This window comes from Suncus etruscus, chromosome 3 (genome assembly GCF_024139225.1).
Source record: "Suncus etruscus isolate mSunEtr1 chromosome 3, mSunEtr1.pri.cur, whole genome shotgun sequence".
NCBI lineage: Eukaryota > Metazoa > Chordata > Mammalia > Eulipotyphla > Soricidae > Suncus > Suncus etruscus.
Genome location: NC_064850.1, coordinates 86,109,784 through 86,130,695, shown reverse-complemented (window position 1 = coordinate 86,130,695; position 20,912 = coordinate 86,109,784).

Below are 20,912 nucleotides of genomic sequence, written 5' to 3'. Positions count from 1 at the left end.
GAATTAATATCTAAACTATATTAGGGACTATTAGAGTATAAGAAAGAAACAAAAACCTTACCCCATCAAAAAATTGGGAGAATAGATAAACAGACATTTCTTCAAAGAAGTATTCTTCCTAAAAAGGCACATGAAAAAATGCCCCATATTATTAATTATCATGGAGATGCAAATCAAAACAACAATAAGATACCATCTCACACCATAGAGACTGGCATCTCACACCACAGAGACTGGCATACATCACGAAGAACAAGCAGTGCTGGCATGTAGGAATGTGAAGGGAAAAGGACTCTCAGTGCTGGTAGAAATATATACTGGTACAGCCTTTTTGAAAAAAAAAAAACAACAACAACAAAACAACAATATAAACATTTCTCAAAAAAACCTAAAATTAAAGTTCCCATCTGACCCATACTTCTACAGGAAATATAGCCTAGAAACCCAAAAACACAATGTAGAAAGGCCCTCTGTTTATTGCATCACTATTCACAATAGCCAGAATCTGGAAACAACCCAAGTGCCTGAGAACAAATGAGTGAATAAAGACAAATGAGTGAATATATCTACACAATAAAATACTATGCAGCTATTTAAAATATTGAAGTCATAAAATTTACTTATACATGGATGGATATAGGCAGGGGTCTCAAACTCGCGGCCCACAGGTGGCCCTCTGTACAACATTTTGTGGCCCTGCCCTAGAGGAATCTTTTTTGTTTTGTTTTATTTTAGTTGTTTGGGTCACACCCCCCAATGTTCAAGGCTTACTACTGACTTTACACTCAAGGATCACCCCGACTTTGCCTCCTGCAACCCCCAGGTAAATTGAGTTTGAGACCCCTGATATAGAGAATTATGTTGGGTGAAATGATTCAGACGAATAGAGATAGACATAAAATGATCACACTCACTTGTGGAATAATAAAAAAATAATACCCAAAGACATTATAGACAAATCCACGATGTCTGGGTCATTGTAGCTAAACACACAGATCACACATACTGCTTTCCCTTAGTTCCCTAAATTTACACAGCTCACACCCTACTTTTTCCTAACCTAATTTGTGGAGGCACATTATATACATCCCAATCCCACCTAAAATAAATAAAAATAAAATCTCTCCTAAGTGGCTCATGGATGGTTTGAAATCTATAATCACTCTACTAGCCCAGGATCCAAAATCACCGGCCTCATCTACAGTCCACGGTATGAAACTTGTCATAAAGAGCAGGGGAGAGCAGTTAGTGAAGAGAAGAGACCACTATTTCCACCAATGATAGTTGGAAATAATCGCTCTGAACAAAAACTGGGTGCGGAGATGAGATAAAGTGATATGCACGATACTCTTTCAGTAACAACATTGCAAACTACAGTGTCTAAATAGAAGGGAAAAAATGAAAGAGAAACAAAGAAAACAAAAATGTCTTCCATACTGGCAAGCAGGGGACAAGCCGGGTGAGGACAGGAGGGAAACTGGAGACACTGGGCTGGGAAATGTGTACTGGTGAAGGGTGTTGTACAATGTATGACTAAGCCTCAATTATTAACAAATTTGTAACTATATCTCACAGTGATTTATTTTAGGGACGGGAATGATAGAATAGTGATAAGGAGGTCTTTGCTTTGCATGCAACTGACATGGGTTCAATCCCAGACAGACATAGGACCGGGCAGGCATAGACCATAGAGTTCCCAAGCCCTTTCAGGAGTGACTTCTGAGCAGAGAGATAGGACTAACCACTGAGTACCTCTGGGTGTGGCCTAAAAACCAAAAGAAATTTTATTTAAAGAAAAGATATAAACCTGTTAAATATTCCAAATAATGGTTGTCAACTCTAGCTAAAGTTCTTGTATTTCATAGAAATATGTTTTCCAGAAGTGTCATTTTCGCCACCCATTTGATAGGTCTTAGCTAATATTCCCCTGTAGTTCAGATCCATGTCAACATATCTTGATAGTAATTACATTAAATGCATTCAGAGAAATTATATCATGCTATTTAATGCATTCAGTGATGCAACTTAGTGTCACCAGAAGTTATGTAATTCTTGTAGCACCATTTGTTGCTTTTTTTATTATTTTGTTTCCCTGCCAGAGCCCAAGCTCAAAGAAGTAACCTAGCATCTGATGAGAATAGAAAGGACACCTTAACTTATCTTTCCAGTCTTTCGACACACTATTTCTCCATGTGGTCTTAGGAGATACTAAAAAGGTTCCCTAGGCCTCTCTTTGAAGTTGAAAATTAAAGTGAGTTTTGCTTACCTGCTTTGAAGTAATATAGTTAAATATTACAATGTAGTTGACCCCTGCCTTCACTCATCTTCCCTTTGACGTGATTCTGACTTGTGCTGACCAGTCTGCTGATTAGACAAACCTGGGCAAGTTGCAAAAAGAAAAAGGTAGCAGGGGAAAAGACAAGCTATACTTGAATAAAAAAATAATTTCCTCCCATATTCCTTCTTATATTTCCAATAGAGCCATATTACTGGAATCAGTTTGATCAGAATCATAATTGGAGGGAGAAAAATGGATGGTACCAAGACCAGACTGTCCTATGTCCATTTGGTGGGGAAAAAAATGATCACACTTGAATACAAAATCCAAAGTCTAGAACAACAGAAAAGATACCCAATCTACATCAAACTGTATATGGGGGGAATAGTTGCATTAGCATTACGGGGGGGGGGGTAAAGAAGGGGGAAGTGGGATGCATGCTGAGAACAGGGGTGGAGGGAGGACAACACTGGTGGTGGGAATGCCTCTCATTCATTACTACTATGTGCCTTAAATATTACTGTGAAAGATTTGTAATTAGTTTACCCACAATAAAAACAATTTCTTTTTTTTTTAATTTTTATTGTGACCAAAGTACATTACAAATCTTTCACTGCATCATTTATGGTACATAGTGACAATGAATGAGTGGCATTCCCACCACCAGTGCTGTCCTCCCTCCGCCCCTATTCCCAGCATGCATCACACATCTAATAAAAAAGATTTCTAAAAAAAATAAATAATTTCATGTTCCCAAAAGTTAGGGAAGGACGTGGAAATTGTGTACTGTATCCAGAAGAAATTAAAGGCCAAGCCTGGATCACAGTTCATCTCTTTTTATTAACTAATGCATAAAGGAAGCACAGAGCTCATCCCACTGCAGCTGAAGAGCCCACAGAACTGTGCTCTTTCATCACTAGACTCCCTATGACTAAGAAAGGGGTCAAGTTCTAGTATTCCCAGCAGGAGATGGGACTCCCCATCACCTGGAAAGCCAGCTCTGCTGAACAGGGATAGTCACCATCATTACACCATTCTTACACAGCCAGAGACAAATGCAAGACCAGCACTCACCCTCTCATTAGGCCTCAGAGGACTGGACAGATTGCAGGGTTACAGTTCTATAAAGACCCTAGCAGAGTTTCCATTGCTCTGTCCATTCAAACAAGTGTAAAAATAGTTGTTGCTCTTCTTGACTTTTGAAAATGTGGCTCATAAGAAACTCTAGGAAGTCATTAAGCTCTCAATGCTCTTCTGATTAGTGCTTGCTTCACCCTCTACTCAATATTTCATTTAGGTTTGCTCAATTTCCCTCTATCTCTCTTCACATTTCTCTTATTCATTAAATCATTATTTATCTTCCATTTTTCCAGATGAATATTTTCAATGATATTAACATATTATTTTATTTATTTATGTTTTGGTTTTATGGGTCATACCCATGGTGCTCAGGCATTGCTCCTGGCTCTACATTTAGGGGTCACTCCTAGTGACCTCGGGGGGCCCTGTGAGGTACCTAGGATTGAATCTGGGCCGGGCACATACAAGGCAATTGACTTAGTGTCTGCACTATCTCTCCATCTGCAGGATGTTATTCTTAATTTTTGTATGAGCTCAGTATTCTACATGAACTCTATTCTACGAGACCATACTCGAGCAGTATTAGAGTACTACTTGAGCTGTATTCTACTAGAGTATACTTGTCTTAGATTGGGTACCATGGAAAATTCAGAGATAGATATGGAGAATCACATGCAGATTTATTAGGGAGTGTATCCATGTATGTTCTACAGCAGTATTTCTCAAACTGCTCTCCTCCATGACACCTCAATAAGCCACAGTGAAATTGTGTTAATGGTTGGGATGGTATATATGCACAAGACTAGAGACCAACTAGCAGGATGGGTTGGGGGGCCAAAGTTGAAAAAAAAAGGTTGAGAAACACTGCTTCTCATGATTGTCTACAAAACTTTCCTACCACTTATCAAATAGTTACTGTCATATAACGGGCAGTGGTTTTCTACCATAGGACCTTAGACTGTGATAGAATGTGTGATTCTCATTCTGCTAAATACAAAGATTAAATGAAAATCATTGCTCCAGAGAGCTGTACTGTACGGAAGCAAAGAAATCAGAGCTGGGCAAGGGTTAGAACTGATCCGAATCAGCATTGCAACCCTAGACCTTGGTCAATTGTGTTTGGAGCTCTGAGGTCAATGGCCTAACAGAATGTCTCAAAGGAAGCTAAGGGCCTGATCTTTGCATCTCTTTCTCAGCAGTCAATCATTGCCCTTAGATTATTTCTCAGGAAGATTATTTCTTTTATTTTTAAAAATAAGGCCAATCTTCTGCCTTATATAGGGCCCCTGTGGTCAGTGTAGATATTTTTAGGCTGTGTGGTAAAGTGCTCACTCACATCCAGCAATCTTGGAGGCAGTCAGGATCATGCACACAGGACTGTGGGTAGAATGAGAGACCTTTTGAGCAGTCTCCCAGTCCTGGGGGTCTATTTTTGGGCAAAGCAAGACCTGTTATGGAAAGAAAATATCAGGAGTGGGTGTAGCCAGGAATTATTGGTGAGTTTTGTTAGTCACAAGTTCAAACTGCCTTTCAGATACAGCTTCTGCTTTTCAGGTGGCAACCTTTAAAAGGTGGTTATTACCAAAATAATGTAGATACTCAGACTTTCTTGAAGCTATCAGCATAACTAGATCAGAGTCCAATTGGATAAACAATCCTCTCTGTGAGTATTTACTCCAATAGAGTGATTAGATGGGGAGACAGGGCGTGTTCACTGCATGCAACAAGAGTTGAGGTAAATGAAAGGTAAAATGGAGGGGGAATACTGAGGTGTCCCAAGTAAAGGGAATATATAGAGAGCTTATCAAAATCAAGAGGCTCCAAAGAAATGGAGTCTGTAGAGTGGGCTTCTGAGGGAGCAAGAACACTTGGCAGCTGCTGGTGCTTGTGAGAGATACAACCTAGGCAGGTTGAGGTGTGGAAAGAAAAGTTGGAATTTGAAAACAGCTTTTCTGCCAGGATAAAAGGAATGGCCGGGACATTACTGGTGATTAATTTAGGACTTTGTCTTCACGCCCTGCTACTCTGGCTCTCTGGCGCCACCTACTGACAGGATATAACAGCAAGAAGATGAGAGAGGAGAAGCCCCTCACCCCCAATCTTTTCATGCCCCTTGAATCACCAAGCAAGCTGTAGGTGGGGATTAAGAGTTTAGGAACCTACATTGCCAGTATTCTGCATCCAGATGTCTGTTTAGTAAATACCCAGATTTATCTGTTCCTCCTTTTGCAAAGGGTGTTTAGCTTATATCCCTAACGCCCTACCCACACGCTGGTTCATTCTGATCTTGCCTAGCTAGAGTTTCAATCACCTTCCCAACCAGTCCCAGTGATCATGTTTGTTACCCCTGTATCATAATTTTCCCCAAAAGGATTTTGATTCTATTTTTGAATCATGTTCCAGAAATGAGGATGAGAATGGGATCTAATGTTCAGAACTTGATTTACAGCCCAAACCATTTCATGGCCTCATTTCTCCTGGGACTCTATTGACCCTCCTCTGTCTTTACTTGCTCACCCGAACCCCCAGCTGAGAGAACTGGGGAATAACTCCTCCCAATGTATCTGAAGACTCGTAGTTGCACTATTCAGCACACTGGACTTTTTATTCCCTTGAAACAAACCAGTGTCCCAAGTGAAACAATTTTTCCTATGTATGGATTTATTTGGCAGGGAAGAGGGCATTGGTGTAATCAGAGCTTGCTTAAAAGCCACATTTTTCTGGTTTTGTAAGCCATAATACACATGTTTAAATAAATTATAAGATAACAGTGAAGCAAATCGTCATTTTGAAAATTCATATTGTGGAGTCCAGGCCATGGGAATATGGATTATAGGTCTCTAGGTCTCTAGTGCCTTCCAGCTTTCAAAGCCTAGCAACAGTAGGAAAAGTGGGGCTGAAGGATAGGCAGCATAATGTGGTAAGAGATGTCTTGATCTCAGCTGAAGTACTGAGGGCCTAGGTGTGGCTGTCTGGTTCTTGGGCAGAGTCCTAACTTGTCCTCACTCCCTACCTGAGGAAGACTTTTGACTCTCATCTTTGGTTTCCCAACACTCACATTAGATCCATTGCCTGTATCTCTTTACCACTTCCTCAGGAGATCTGGCAGGTGGGCAGATCCCTCACACCAACAATGCTATGAATGTAAATTATCCTATCTTTCATTGAGCCTGTCCTCATTCTTTTTTGTGTGTGTGTGACTAAAGTGCATTACACAGAATTATTTACAGTACATAGTGATAATGAAAGAAGGGCATTCCCACCACCAATGTTGTCCTCCCTCCACTCCTGTTCCCACATGTCTCCCATATCTCTCTCCTTTACTCCCCAGAATACTAGTGTAACTGGTCTCCACTTTACAGCTTGTTGGTATCTATTCTGTTGTCATTGACTTTGGGTTTGGTGTTCCAAAGTCTGGTCATTTTTTATTTGCACTACATGTTCATATGACTGGTCCTGGTATCATCATTCCCCCCCACCAATTTATGAGGCTGAATGATTCAAGTTATGCTATTCTGTTGGAGATAAAAAGGTTAAGGAAAAGAGAAAAAAATTGGTATCAACTACTAAAAAAATATCACCAAATAATATCCACAAGAGTGAAAGAGAAAGAAAAAAGTGGAAGAAAAAGGAGAAAAATAATATCAAAAACAAATAGAACAAAACAAGAAAAAGGAATGCTGGAGTGACAGGGTTTGGTGTTTCTCCCACTTTTTTTTTTTTTTTTTTTTTTTGCATAGGCACAGTAAGTATTGGGGAAGAAAGGAAATTCAAGTGACCTAAGAGATTCAGGGTTTCTCCACTCTTGAAATATATTGTCATGGGAACAACCACTGGCTCCATATATACTCATTGCCATATCCCAGGGGTAATTTTTTTTTGTGGTGTCAGGAAACTTTCCTCTCAGTTGTGGATGAGAAAATCAGGCCACTGTAGCTAGCAATCTTGGTATTTGCGCAGGTCCTAGGATAAGGCCTAGGATAGAGTCTTTATGGTTCTAGAGGTTCTGTTCCATCATTGTTGGTGGCGTCAGTTTTCTGTATCATGTGCTCCATATTTTTGCTTGTTCCCTAAGCCAAAGTCTAGGAAATTACGGTTACAAAGGTTCTTCTCAGTCTCTATTGTCAAAATTGGGCCTGTGTACTAAGAAAACTTGATTTTTGTAAGAGTCCTGGGCTACAGTCTAGGGTAGGGTTTTCCTTAATGGTCTCAAGGTAAGTTCTGCCCAGTCACGGTTGTCAAAGTCAGTTTTCTGTAGTTAGTGCTCTTATTTTTCATAGTTCAAAGGACAATACATCTTCTGATTTTCACTTAGTGTTAGGTGATGTGATAGGACCTCCTGGTCTTAGGTCAAGTTGTCATTTCCTTGCTGTCCTCATTGCCGTATTAACACTGGCACAAGTAAATCTCCCAACGAAGCTTAGTTCCTGGTGTTGTTGCAGGGAGTTGTTTCAGTTCTACGTCTGGGATCTGGGGTTTGAGAATGAGCTAACACTGTCCAATCTCGTGGAGACTGAGTTGTATCCACATGACATATGTCCAGGATGGGAGGCACCCTTGTATAAAAAGTGTGAGTTCTTATCCTTAGAAGATAAGATCTTGTTTCTGTGTCTATGATTTCCCCTTATTTACTGTGCCTATACAAAAACGTACGGTGTCCTTTTGTATTGCTGGTGCTGTTCTGGGTAAGGATGACAGAGCCTGTCCTCATTCTGCTACAGCAAAAATATGCAACAGTACAAAGATAAAGCCTTGAACTATGCTTGTTTGTTGTGCACTTGCTTGCACTGGCTCTATTGTTTCTCAACTTCTCAGGGGCTTCTTATTTTCAAGTAGAAAACTGAAATTTGGGGCACTTAAATTATATAAGCCAAGAAAGGACACAAACTAAAAACCAAATGTATTATCTGGAAATAAGATAATACAAACATTATATTTAATAGGTAATGAGAAAGTTTCATCCTGGTATTAATGGCCATTTCAAATCAATTTTATTCTATCTTGATACTTGGAATATAAGATATTTTAATACCTCTGTAGCTCTTACTTCTCTCTATTCCCCTTCTTTCTTATAAAAGAAAGAGCAAATCTCTAGTATTAGTACGCCAAAGAACCCAGCCAGAAGTGAAAAACATGGCTTTGTATTTGTTTTATCCAATTTTATAGTTGCCTCCTATTTAATGACAAGCAATGATTTTCCATCTACAGTTAGATCTAGAGATATAAAGTTTATTTTTTAAATAAATTTAAGCTTAAAAAACAGTTAAAGTTTTATTTTAAAAGATGTAGCACATAAAAGGAGAAGTGACTCTTCTCTTTGGCAAATATGCCAGATAGGGCCTGACATAATATTTTCCCAGCAGTTTTGAGACCTGGGTTTCTGCAAGATAAGAACAATACATCACTTCTGAAGGTGTTTGTGTGAGTTCAGTGTGTTAGCCTGTGTCAAGGGCATAAAGCATATCTGGTACATTGTAAGTCTCTCTTGGTGCCAGACTATGATACTAGTATGAGAATGCAAGTCCTTTAGATTTGCCTTTTGATCCCTGAATGTCTGATAAGGAAGGGAAGGCTTAAGGAAGGGAAAGCAAATATCCAATAGCATATAGCTGGAGACAGAGCTTTAGTAGTGAAAGATATGCCTCGCTGTCCCCCTGTTCAGTGAAATTGTGTCACTTGAGGGCAAAATATTTTGTAATGTACAGTCATTAGACAGCAATTTCTCTTTTTTAATATTCAGGTTGCATGTATTACTATAAAATACTTTCAGCATTTGAAGTAGATTTTATTCTAACATGCATTTTCTTCCCACCTCTTCTCCACCCACTTTCTATAGGAAATTGAGAAAAGTAGTCAAGTTGTGAGGAATACTTTAATTATCAGTTATCATGTGTAAGACAGAGGAAGAAAAATCCAGGGACTTTTAGAAGATAAGTTTTACTCATGGAGGACTTAGTTATAATGAGTGGAGACTTTGTATGTTCTAAAATACCTAAGGGTCTAGAAACACCAAATAGAATTGATATATTAAAATAACCACAAGATATGTTTTGCATAATTATAGCAGGAGAAAAGAATGGGGAGTCAGAGAAGTAGCCATTTTCCTACTGCTTAGAAGTAGATCATTTTCCTACTGCTTAGATCACACCAATCTTGCCAATGAAATTTGTAAAGACACTGGCTCTTCCAATCTCACAAGGTGGTCATCAGGCTGCAAATAAGGCCAGTGGTTTATGCCTGGCTTAGGAAAGGTATCTGGCACCTACTTGTTCTGAGAACCTTAGTCTTCAAACAAGGCAAAGTTATGTTCTCTACTGGAATAGGAATGTCAGCCTTGACCTCTTCCCAGGCTCCCAGGTTTCTCAGTTGTGTTGCCTGTTCTCACAAGGAATTTCAGAAGACAAATAGAGAAACTAGAAAATTTTATTATAACAGCAAGGAAAAAAATGTGTCCAATTGGGGGCTTTAATGTTAAGTGAAATAAGTCAGAGGGAAAGGTCAAATACTAGATCATCTCTCTTATTTGTGGTATATAGAGGAAAATACACAAAAGAAATATAAAATGAAACAAAAGATTGGCTCTGGATTACAAAACTGAGAATAACAAGAGGGAACTGATTGTGGGAGATCACAAGGGGTATAATAGTAAGGCAGTAATGCAGGTTTGGGGTAAGGTGATGGTGGTGAGGTGAGGTAACATGAAAACCATAAAGGCTAATATTATTGTCAACTTGTTCTAAACTATATTTAAATTTAAAATACAAAAAAATGCATCCAAGAGATACTGTGGATTCCTTCACAGAGAAGTAAGAGAAGACCTTATAAAGCAAAGAAACAAAAGTTAGGGTTCAATCAACACCTCCAGATAGAGGTAAAGGGGAGAAGTTACATGCCTAAAGCTAAAGAGTGTGGTGACTCCCAAATAGAATGTGCACTACTTTGTCTTATTAGCCTTTACAAGCTTTGTTGTCTTGGGGCTTTTTGGGCATATGAGTCTCTTAGTGTGTTGTCAAGGGAAAAGGACCTTGAGTTTGGTGATCTTTCAGTCATAACAGTTAGGGCTGATGAAAGGACTAGTGACAGAGTAACTCCTTTTAGGTCAAAACTTGGGATTATAACTTCCCAAAATTCCTTGCCAAGGGCTCCTATGTCTGAGCACCTACTTTATAATATGAAATTAATAAGTATCATTTTAGAGATAAAATAATGGCTTGGAAGAATTAGCCATGATAGATCGTGGTGAAGCTTCCCTGAGCAATCAGGTTTGAGGAGCAAGCTTACCTCAAAGTATACTCAGTTTGCCTGAGTTTGATGAAAAATTCCACCAAATGGTGCTTCTTTTTGAAAAACTGTTTTGAGTTTGGGGTGATAGCTCAGCAGTTGGGGTGCATTCTTTTTATTCAGAAAGACCCGAGTTTGAATTTCATCACTGTATGACTTGCCAAGTACCATTTGGTGATCCCCAGCACCTGAACAATGCCACAATCAACAGGCCTGAGCATTCATCTGACTGGCTTACAATACTGAGTCATAATGAGTAGTCCTTGTGGCCCCTAAGCATGACTTGTAAACCCTTCTCTCTCAAATGAGAAGATCCTTTGTAGTTAGACATAATACATACTCTGGTATAACAATTTCTATAGTAAATATGTAGCCATATGAGTGGGGTATGCATTTAGCCTAAAGACATGGCACTTGTATATATCAAATTAAGTTTCCAGAAATTTTCTACTCTAACTAGGAGTAGTTGGCGCCATTTTTTCTCCTATCTGGTGCATATAAGAATTGCCTATGTTACACTACCCTTTATTCATTTAACTGGCAAATGCTTATGAAACATCTACATTGGGAATCAAGCAAGAAAGACTATGAACAAGTAACTTATGCAAAGTGTCTAGAGAAGAAAATTTAGGACATTAGAGTCACCTCAAGGGAGACAAGGACACAGTCGGCAAAGGAGGATGCTTATAGTTCTGTTAATATTTAGTGCCTACAAGCAGAAAGGAGAGAGAAATAGCGGATGATAAAGTGTGATGATTCTGCATAGACTAGTCAAAAATGAGGCCTGATGGACTGTGAGGCCCCTTTTTCTCTCATTTCTTTCTTCCTTTCCTTACCTCACTAGTCTGTGATAGCATCTTAAAGGTAAAGGCCCTATCTTGCTTATTGGTTTATCTTAATATTCATGAAATGATCTGAAACATTTATACTGAGAGAATAAATAACAGAATTCATAAGAGGAGAAAAGAATGTAAATTCACTTGGAATCACAATTATCTCAATCTCCATTTGGCATCCTACTGACTCAGGTCTTCTGTCATGTGATCCTTCCCATAGGTTTCTGGAGTGCCCTTGGCAAATGCCTCTAAGAAAAATAATGCTTCTATTTAAGAGGAGATTAAAGCACAGTAGTTAAGGGCTCAGCTTCAACCTAGATTAAACTGCCTAGATTTTATTTCTAGTCCTGCAGTCTACTAGCTGTCTAATTGAGCATATTTTTTAAGTTCTCCATGCCTTATAGTTTCCCCTCTATAAAAAAGGGATGGATGATAGCACATCACTTGGTGATAAGAACATCTGAATAGCTTAAGAATTTTTAGAATAGTCTCTTGACACAAAGGTGCTGTGTAAAGGAACTGATTATCCTTTTGTAAATCTGTCTGGTATGTCTTTTGGCCCCTTTAGCTTTGACAACTCTTTTCTTTCTTCTTTCCTTGCTTGCTTCCTTCCTTGCTTGCTTCCTTTCTTTCTTCTTTCTTTTTCCTTCTTTCTATTTCTTTCTTTCTTTCTTTCTTCTTTCTTTCTTTCTTTCTTTCTTTCTTCTTTTTTTCTTCTTTCTTTCTTTCTTTCTTTTTTATTTCTTCCTTTTCTTTCTTTCTTTCTTCTTTCTTTCTTTCCTTTCTTTCTCTTTCTTTTTCTTTCTTTCTTCTTCCTCTTTCTTTCTTTCTTTTTCTTTCTTCTTTCTTTCTTTCTTTCTTTCTTTCTTTCTTTCTTTCTTTCTTTCTTTCCTTTCTTTCTTTCCTTTCGCTCGCTCTCTTTCATTTTCTTTCTTCCAGGGATGCTCAGGGATTATATGGAATAACTCCTAAAGATCAAACGAGATCTGGCTGTGTTCAAAGCAAGTACTCTACCTGTGTACTATCATTCTGGCTTTTATTGCTTTCTTTTCTCTCTATCACCATTTATCTTCTGCATCAGATCATATTTACACTGCTGCTTCTGTCTCTTCCACTGTCTTACATCCCTTCATAATGCACAGTCCCCAAGTAGCAAGAAAAACCTTTTTTTATTCAAATTTGGAAATAAAGGAGAGAGAGAGAGAGAGAGAGAGAGAGAGAGAGAGAGAGAGAGAGGGAGGGAGGGAGGGAGGGAGGGAGGGAGAGGGAGAGAGATTCAGAGGTTAACCTTTGTCCCTGGCACAGGCCCATGTTATGATGGCTTGATGACACTGGTTGGTTCACCAATGCCCTGCCCATATTCTTCCCCTGTCCAGACCCCTCTGGGTATAAGTTAGAGCATTCCCTCCAGACAGCACAATCCCACTAGGACCAGATTTGGAGATTATTGGGCAAGATCACTCATCACTACATGTGAGTTCCCACTGCCAAACTGTGCTCTTCTTCACTGAGATTTTTCATATCAGGAGCCTGGCTCATTGAGACAGGGAGATTGGAGCTCTGGGATCCTCAAGTACTGTCAGCAGAGTTCCCTGTCCATCAATGACTATTTTGACTGTTTTTCTGTTGAAGAATTTGAGCATTTTCTGGAAACTTAATTCTTCTTATGACATGTTTGGTGGGGGGGGGGAATGTTCCCAGTGAGAATCGATTTATCACAGAATCCTTAAAACACAGTCTTTTCCATTGCTTGAGGACAGCTGGTAATCATTTCTTCACACATACAAATTACATTGAAGTTTTTGTAAAAAGAAAAAACATGTCTTGCATTAAAAAAAAAGAACAGGAACAGTGAAAATATTGCATCTTGAATTTTTTGGGTGAGTTTTAAAATTAAGTGTCTTGATGTTTTTGTTTTTTTTTTTTTAAGAAAATATTTATTTCCAAAGGGTACCTTACTGGCACTGGCACTACTTAAAAGGTGTGTGAGGGTAATCTCATTTAATTCTCACCATTGCCCCTGAAGATAAAATAATAAGGAATCTTCTCCCATATTCAATCCTTATTTGTGACAACATTCAAGCCTCATTTAGTCATTTGCCCTTCCAGCCTCAGGCTTAGCAAGCTTATAAGAAAGTAGGTGCTGGGGCTGAATAGTACATCAGTGGTAATAGTACATTTAATAATAATATACATTTGTCAGGCATACTGACAACAATGCCTTGATTCCTGGAGCCCAATGTGGTCCCCAGCCTGCCAGGAGTGATCTCTGTGCACCAAAACAGATGGGAGGCTCAGCTCAAGGGCTACTCCTGATTCTATGCTTAGAAGTTGCTACTAGTGATGTTTGGGGGACCATGAAGTGCTAGGACTTAAACCTGGGTCTCCCATATAAAAAGACTATGCCCAGACATTTGAATCATCTCTCCAGCCCCTAGGATTCAAATCTCGTGGTGATACAATGGAAACTCACTTTATTCCAAATCTATTCCATGCATTAACTCATGATGGATTCTTATTCTGTGAGATAAATATTTTTGTATTTGTATATAGATGAGGAAACTGAGAAGGAGCAAACTTAAATAACATAAACAAGGCCAAACAACTAAGAAATGACAATTTCTTTCAGATCCCATACATGCAGAAGTGGAAAAACTTTCTTCTGCCAACAGCCATCTGAATATTTATAACATTATTAGAGGATAATATAATACATACAAGATACAGACAGCTGAGCAAAAGTGTACATATCTGCCTTAGTATGTACCAGGGCCAGGCCAGAAGATTTTGCAGGCCTTATAAGGCCCACAGACCCATGCAAGAGTTAGACCACCTCCTTTGTGGTGTTCAAACATGGGTTCAAAGAAAATTATATTACACATTCGCTGGTTTCAACAGTGATCTTATTTTACCCATACAAATTCCACACAGAACTATAAACTTCTGGAAAGACTAGTCAAATTCATTGTCTTTGACATTCTGCCCCTCCCCTCCATAAACAAGAGGTTGTTTTTCAGACTATAAGGGTTCAACTGAATAGCTTAAAATTCGTGTGTGTTACAGAAAAAACTTCTGCAAGTTCACCTTTGCCCTAGTTGTACTAAGCATCATTGCAAAGAGGCCAAGGCTCTGCAGCAATTGCCATGGAAACTCTCTACAATTCTTGTTATCCCTCCTCTGCCATCTGTCTGGCTAAAGGTATAACAAGGGAAATAATAATCTGTAATTTCTTTTAAAAACAGAACTCCAAATCCACTGGAAAAGGATGTATTATTGTTTTAACTCTTTCTCTTCTAGGTTCTCTAGCAACTTTATTATAGCAAACAAATTATATGAAGTTTCTTGTGACTTGTTTACCATATATGGCTACTGACTTGAGAACATTAGTTTATTTGGAAAGTTGGGATTAAATTATAAACTATGAGTCAAATAAAATCAGCTTGAATTACAGCATTAATGGTGAGAACAAGTGTTAACACTATTGTCTCTGTGTAGCAGAGAAGGGTCTTGCTGCTTTTAAATCTTCTTTTTGTTTGTTTGTTGTTGTTTGATTTTTTGGCCACACCCAGTGATGCTCAAGGGTTACTCCCTCCTGGTAGGCTGGGGGACCATAGTCTTACTTCAGAATGGTTTTACACAGTCATAGAATTTATACCACCCTTCTTCAATCACATTTCCAACCACCAGTGTCCCAGTTTCCCTCCCACCCACCCTGTCCTGCCTAGCTCTAGGACAAACATTTTACTTCTCTCTTTCTCTCTTTCCCTCCCTCTCTCTATTTTCTCTCTCATAAAATAATTATATTAAAACTTTTAAATAAAGAAAGAAAAAGAGCCCTGAACATTAATGGGTATGACTCATCCCCCACCAAATAATTATAATAAAATTAAAATAATAATTCAATAATAATTCAAATATTCCTCATTGTCAGAAAATGTTTTATATATATATATATGTGGAAAGAGGGAGAGAGAGAATAAAAGTTATCTGAGTTATAAACAGATGCTGTCATTTAAGTAAGTAAATAAGTCTTATAGGAAACCATATGGGATGCCAGGAATCAAACAGGGTCCCTCCTAGGTCGGCCACATGCAAGACAAACGCCCTACCGCTGTGCTATCTCTCATGCCCCAATATTTGACTTTTTTTCTTTTCTTTTTTTTTTTTTCTTCATCTTTGGGGGAGGGGGAATTGGCGATACCCAGTGACGCTCAGGGGTTAGTCCTGGCTATTCACTCAGAAATCGCTCCTGGCTTTGGGGAACCTTGTGGGACACTGGGGGTTGAACTCAGGTCTGTCCTGCCTGGGTCAGCTGTGTGCAAGGCAAACTCCCTACAGCTGCACTATCATCTCTCTCTCTCTCTCTCTCTCTCTCTCTCTCTCTCTCTCTCTCTCTCTCTCTCTCTCTCTCTCTCTCTCTCCCTTTCTCTCTCTCTCTCTTTTTTATTTTTTTTGGTTGTTTGGGTCACACCCAGCATCGCTCAGGGGTTACTCCTGGCTCCAGGCTCAGAAATCGCTCGTGGCAGGCTCAGGGGACCATATGGGATACCGAGATTCGAACCACTGACCTTCTGCAAGCAAGGCAAATGCCTTACCTCCATGCTATCTCTCCGGCCCTGCACTATCACTCTTGGTCCAATAGATTTAACCTTTGCCATGAATGAAGTCAGATAAGAAAACCTATGAAGAATTTGGATGGATAAAAATATTTTTTGGGTTTTTGGATCCTGGGGGAATTCAAGGGTTACTCCTGGCTCTGCACTCAGAAATCAGTCCTGGCAAATTTAGAAAACCATGTAAGATGCCTAGGATAGAACCCAGGTTGACCACTTGCAAGGCAAATGTGCTACCCAATGATAAATTTTTAAAATTAAATGCCAACTATGCCATTCCCCCAGATCAAAACTAGAAGGGTAAACATTTTAATTAGAACATTTAGTTCCATAATTTTCCATTGGTGCTCTGAGGAACCCCTAGATTCCTTCCAATTTGCCTCCTGTGGTGCCAGAAGATAGTGAGCAGGGACACCTCTAAACACACCTCCCATTTCTGCCAAGGCACCTTGACATTTGGTTATCTGAAGCTATAGTAAACAGCTCCTAGGCTTTATTTTTTTTAATATTTTTAACTTTATTGATTGATTGATTGATTGATTGATTGATTGGTTTTTGGGCCACACCCAGCAGCACTCAGGGATTATTCCTGGCTCTGCATTCAGAAATCACCCTTGGCAGGCTGGGGACCATATGGGATACCAGGAATCAACCCAGGTTCCTCCCACGTCGGCAGTATGCAAGGCAAACACCCTACTGCTATGCTATCTCTCCGGCCCTGCTCCTGGGCTTTAAAACTTTAGAGAAATCCCTCCTATAATTTAGCCCCAACACATGATAGATGAGGATGTAGACCACTAGAAGTTGAGTGAGTAGCTAAAATCTCAGAGATGCTCAGAGGTATAAATTGAACCAGAATGTTTCCCTACTTTCCAATTTTCAATTCTCTTTGTAACAGGAAATATAATCTAGTGCATGTTTGGTAAGATGAGTTTTAACTCAAAATAAAATTCTTAATCACTCTTCTCCTCCCTCCTTAACTTCACTACTATATATTACTAATTTTCATGTCCCTGGCCACTGCCAAGGATCACTTCTGAGCACAGAAACAGGTATAAGCTCTAAGCACTGCCAGGTGAGGTCCAAGTCTCCTGGAGGCCCCAGAAACAAATAGACATCCTTCAGTTACTTTCAGATTGAATGACAGCATCTGCTAATAACAGATAGCTTTCGTTCTCTCTCCCTCTTTCCACATATATTTATATAAAACATTTTATGAATATTTATACCTTTGACAATGAGGAATATTTGCATTATTATAGAATTATTATTTTAATTTTATTATAATTATTTGGTGTGGGATGAGCCATACCCATTAGTGTTCAGGGCTCTTTTTCTTTCTTTATTTAAAAGTTTTAATATAATTACTTTATGAGAGAGAGAAGAGAGAGAGAGAGAGAGAGAGAGAGAGAGAGAGAGAGAGAGAGAGAGAGAGAGAGAGAGGTAGAATGCCTGTCCTATAGCTAGGCAGGGCAAGATGGGTGGAAGGACAACTGGGACACAGGTGGTGGGAAATGTGCATGAAGAAGGGTGGTATAAATTTTATGACTGTGTAAAGCCATTCTGAAGTAAGACATAGCATATGTCCCTCCATCTTAGCATAAGTGCCTCTATCGTTAACCTCTCAGTTTAACCCCTAAGCATTCTTCTCTCTGGAATGGGGCTTTGTGCAAGTGGACAGGGTGGACCAACCTAGCAATTACCTAGTGTGTTGGGAACAAAGTATTAATTTCTCAAATAAGCAGAAAGAAATTTTCCAAGGAAATATGAACAATGTACCCTCTGGGTGGATCTAACCAATCATTGTAAAGGACATAAAAAAATTGTAGGATTGCGGTTTTAGAGTATAAAAGAAAGTGGGGTCACTCTCCTAAAGGAGGTGGCCCTGGCCAGTCAGCTTCAGGATCCAACTTTTGCTTGACTTGTGATTCACGACTATCATGGTGATGCTCAATTTTGTAACCACAGTGTTAACTAACTTTAAACTTCTCTGATTTTATTTGGGCTTTTTGTTGTTGTTCTTCTTGGTGTGGGTGCACAGCTGGCAGTGTTTAGGGCTTACTCCTGGTTGGTTTGGGGACCATATGGGATCCTGGGGGTTAAACCCAGGTCGGCTGCATGAAAAGCAAGCACCCTACCTACTGACTCCAATCTTCCTCTGATTTATTATCATAAAGTCAGTTGAATTTACAATGTAGTACAACTTGTTACAGCAACAATCTATTTGTTCTTCAGGTAATTAACTGTGTGTTCTCAGTTCAATACAAAACTCCCAGTGCTGAAAAAAAAATAAGCCTGAAGAGGTATGCCAACAAGGTGATGAGATTCATAGCAACAAGAAATGGTTGTACACTTCAAAGAAAACACTTTTTATTTATGGGGTAGAATAAGTATAAGCTTTATCTGATGTAGGTTCAATGACTAAATTATTTTTTATTAAAATATTCCAGGACAAAAATAAAGAAAGAATACAATCAATGTTGTCTTTATCAAATGGAAGTCTGTAGATCATTCCATTGGAAGTGTTCCAATCATAATTTCTCCTTCAGGAGAACCCATGGCTCTAATCATGATTGTTCTATGACATTAAATTACTTGTTTCCTGAAAACTCACTTTGAACCAGGTAACTATGCTAAAGTTTTCCTAAGCACTGCTATTTATTCTCCATAACTACTCTGAACACCATAATTGTTTTTATTATATATATATATATAGAGAGAGAGAGAGAGAGAGAGAGAGAGAGGGAGGGAGGGAGGGAGGGAGGGAGGGAGGGAGGGAGGGAGGGAGGGAGGGAGAAACTGAGGTTCTAAAAAATTGATGCAGGATCTCAGTCTTGAACAACTCCAGAAAGAATCAGAGTTTAATTTTCCTTCAGTAAATTGATTAGCTTATAGGTAGGCTAAGATCAGTTCTAGGACTTAGTGCTGTATTTAAGATTCAAATGATTTTACAAACTATTGACTGGAATTCATTCATTTCTGTGTACTTGATCCAGCTGAAAATTTTCTAACTTTATTGCTTACATATACAAAATAAACTACAAACATAATTGTTAGAAAGATGCTTAATTTATTTTATAAATTACTATGTTCACCACAGTGGCTTATTATAGTTTTAGAGGATAGGTATTTGACCTTAATCTATCCTTTCTAAAAATAAAAGCATTTTCATAAGTTTGTCAAACATTAAGATTAACAAATGAGTTTGTCTCCCATATCAAATATTACTTTTTAAAATACTAAGATCACTTTTCTCCCTTCAAATAAATGTCCTCAGACTTTACAACCTGTAAAGTGAAGATTCTCAGCTTCAGTGAGTGGGAATGTATGTGTGCGTGAATCTGCCCATAGATCCAGAATCCTGTAACAGGTTAACATAGTTCCCAATAACTATTTCTGTGTCCTAGGTCAGTTACCAGCTATGTAAAACAGGCTTGTCAAGATTGTGTATATAGTAGAGCAAAGGATAAGTTTCCAAAGAAGGAACACTGGGAAATATTTCTTTGGGCTATTAAAGTCTGAACATCACTGTAAAGTAGTCCTTTTAGGGAGGTTTCTTCTTGGTTAATATGACAATTCAGTAAAATTATAATAAATAAAGTTCCAATGTATTAATGATGATCTACTTCCTTCAGACTACCGTAAAGAAGGGGAAGGAGGATAAATAAGGAGAGCTTATAGAGTATTTATAATAAAATATGGCCTTTAGAATATTTGACAAGAGAGTGAGAGTAAGAGAGAGAGAGGATTAGTTTTCTGGGAAATGCAAGCTTCATAATAGAGTATTTAAAAACATTTAATCTCGAATATCAAAGAAACTTATCTCACATTTACACAAAAAAGATGGGAGAAAAAATGATACAATCTGCTATATTTTAGATTTCCAGTCTTTTTTCTATTAGTAAGTCCATTTTCGGGGAACTAACCATCTTCAATAATTTCTATAAATGTGGTGCTCTCTCCTCCTCATAATATTACAAGCCATTATTTATGTTGACAGGTCTTCCCACCCACTTTTCCCTCTGACTTTCTTAGGATTCACTTTGACATTGGACACTTTCTTTCTCTTCTCGCCTAAATTCAAGCTCAAGATTCCTCTTACGTCCTGCCTGTCCTGTTTATGATAAACGATCTATGAAAAAATATTTAATTTTCCTTTTATGGCAATGTAGTTGCAAGGGCTTTGAACTTAGAATCGAGAACATGAATTTGAGTTTGGGTTTGGCCACTAATTAGTTTATGACCTTCCATTTATTATAAAGTTCATTGTTATATAAAATAAGATTGTTGGAGTAAATAAATTAGAAAATACCCTTTCCAAGTTCTGTATATCAATTTTATCTCCAGTTTTATTGAGATAATTGATACACAATACTTTTAAGTGTCTGTATACATTTAAAATAAACAGATAATGACTTTACTGCATTGTGGAATAATCACTACCTTAAATTTAATTTTCATTCATCATCACAGATTTTGTTGTTAGTTTTTATTTATTTGGTGTTTTATTTTTAAAAAATGATTGTTGGGGCTATAACAATAGCACAGCAAGTAGAGCATTTGCCTTGCATGTGACCAAGCCAGGGTTGAGCCCCAGGAGTAGTAGGCATTACCTCTGTGCACAGCCTAGTGTAGCCTCAAATAAAAAACAAAACAAAACAAAAAAATCATTGCCATACACATATCAAGAAGCTTTTTTCCTACATTTTCTTTTAAGTATGTAGAGGCTTCTAGTGTAGATAGCAGCATTTAAGTCTGTAATCAAGTTTAAGTTATTCTTGATGAGTGATGGAAGAGAGATCTAGATTTATTACTGCATTCATT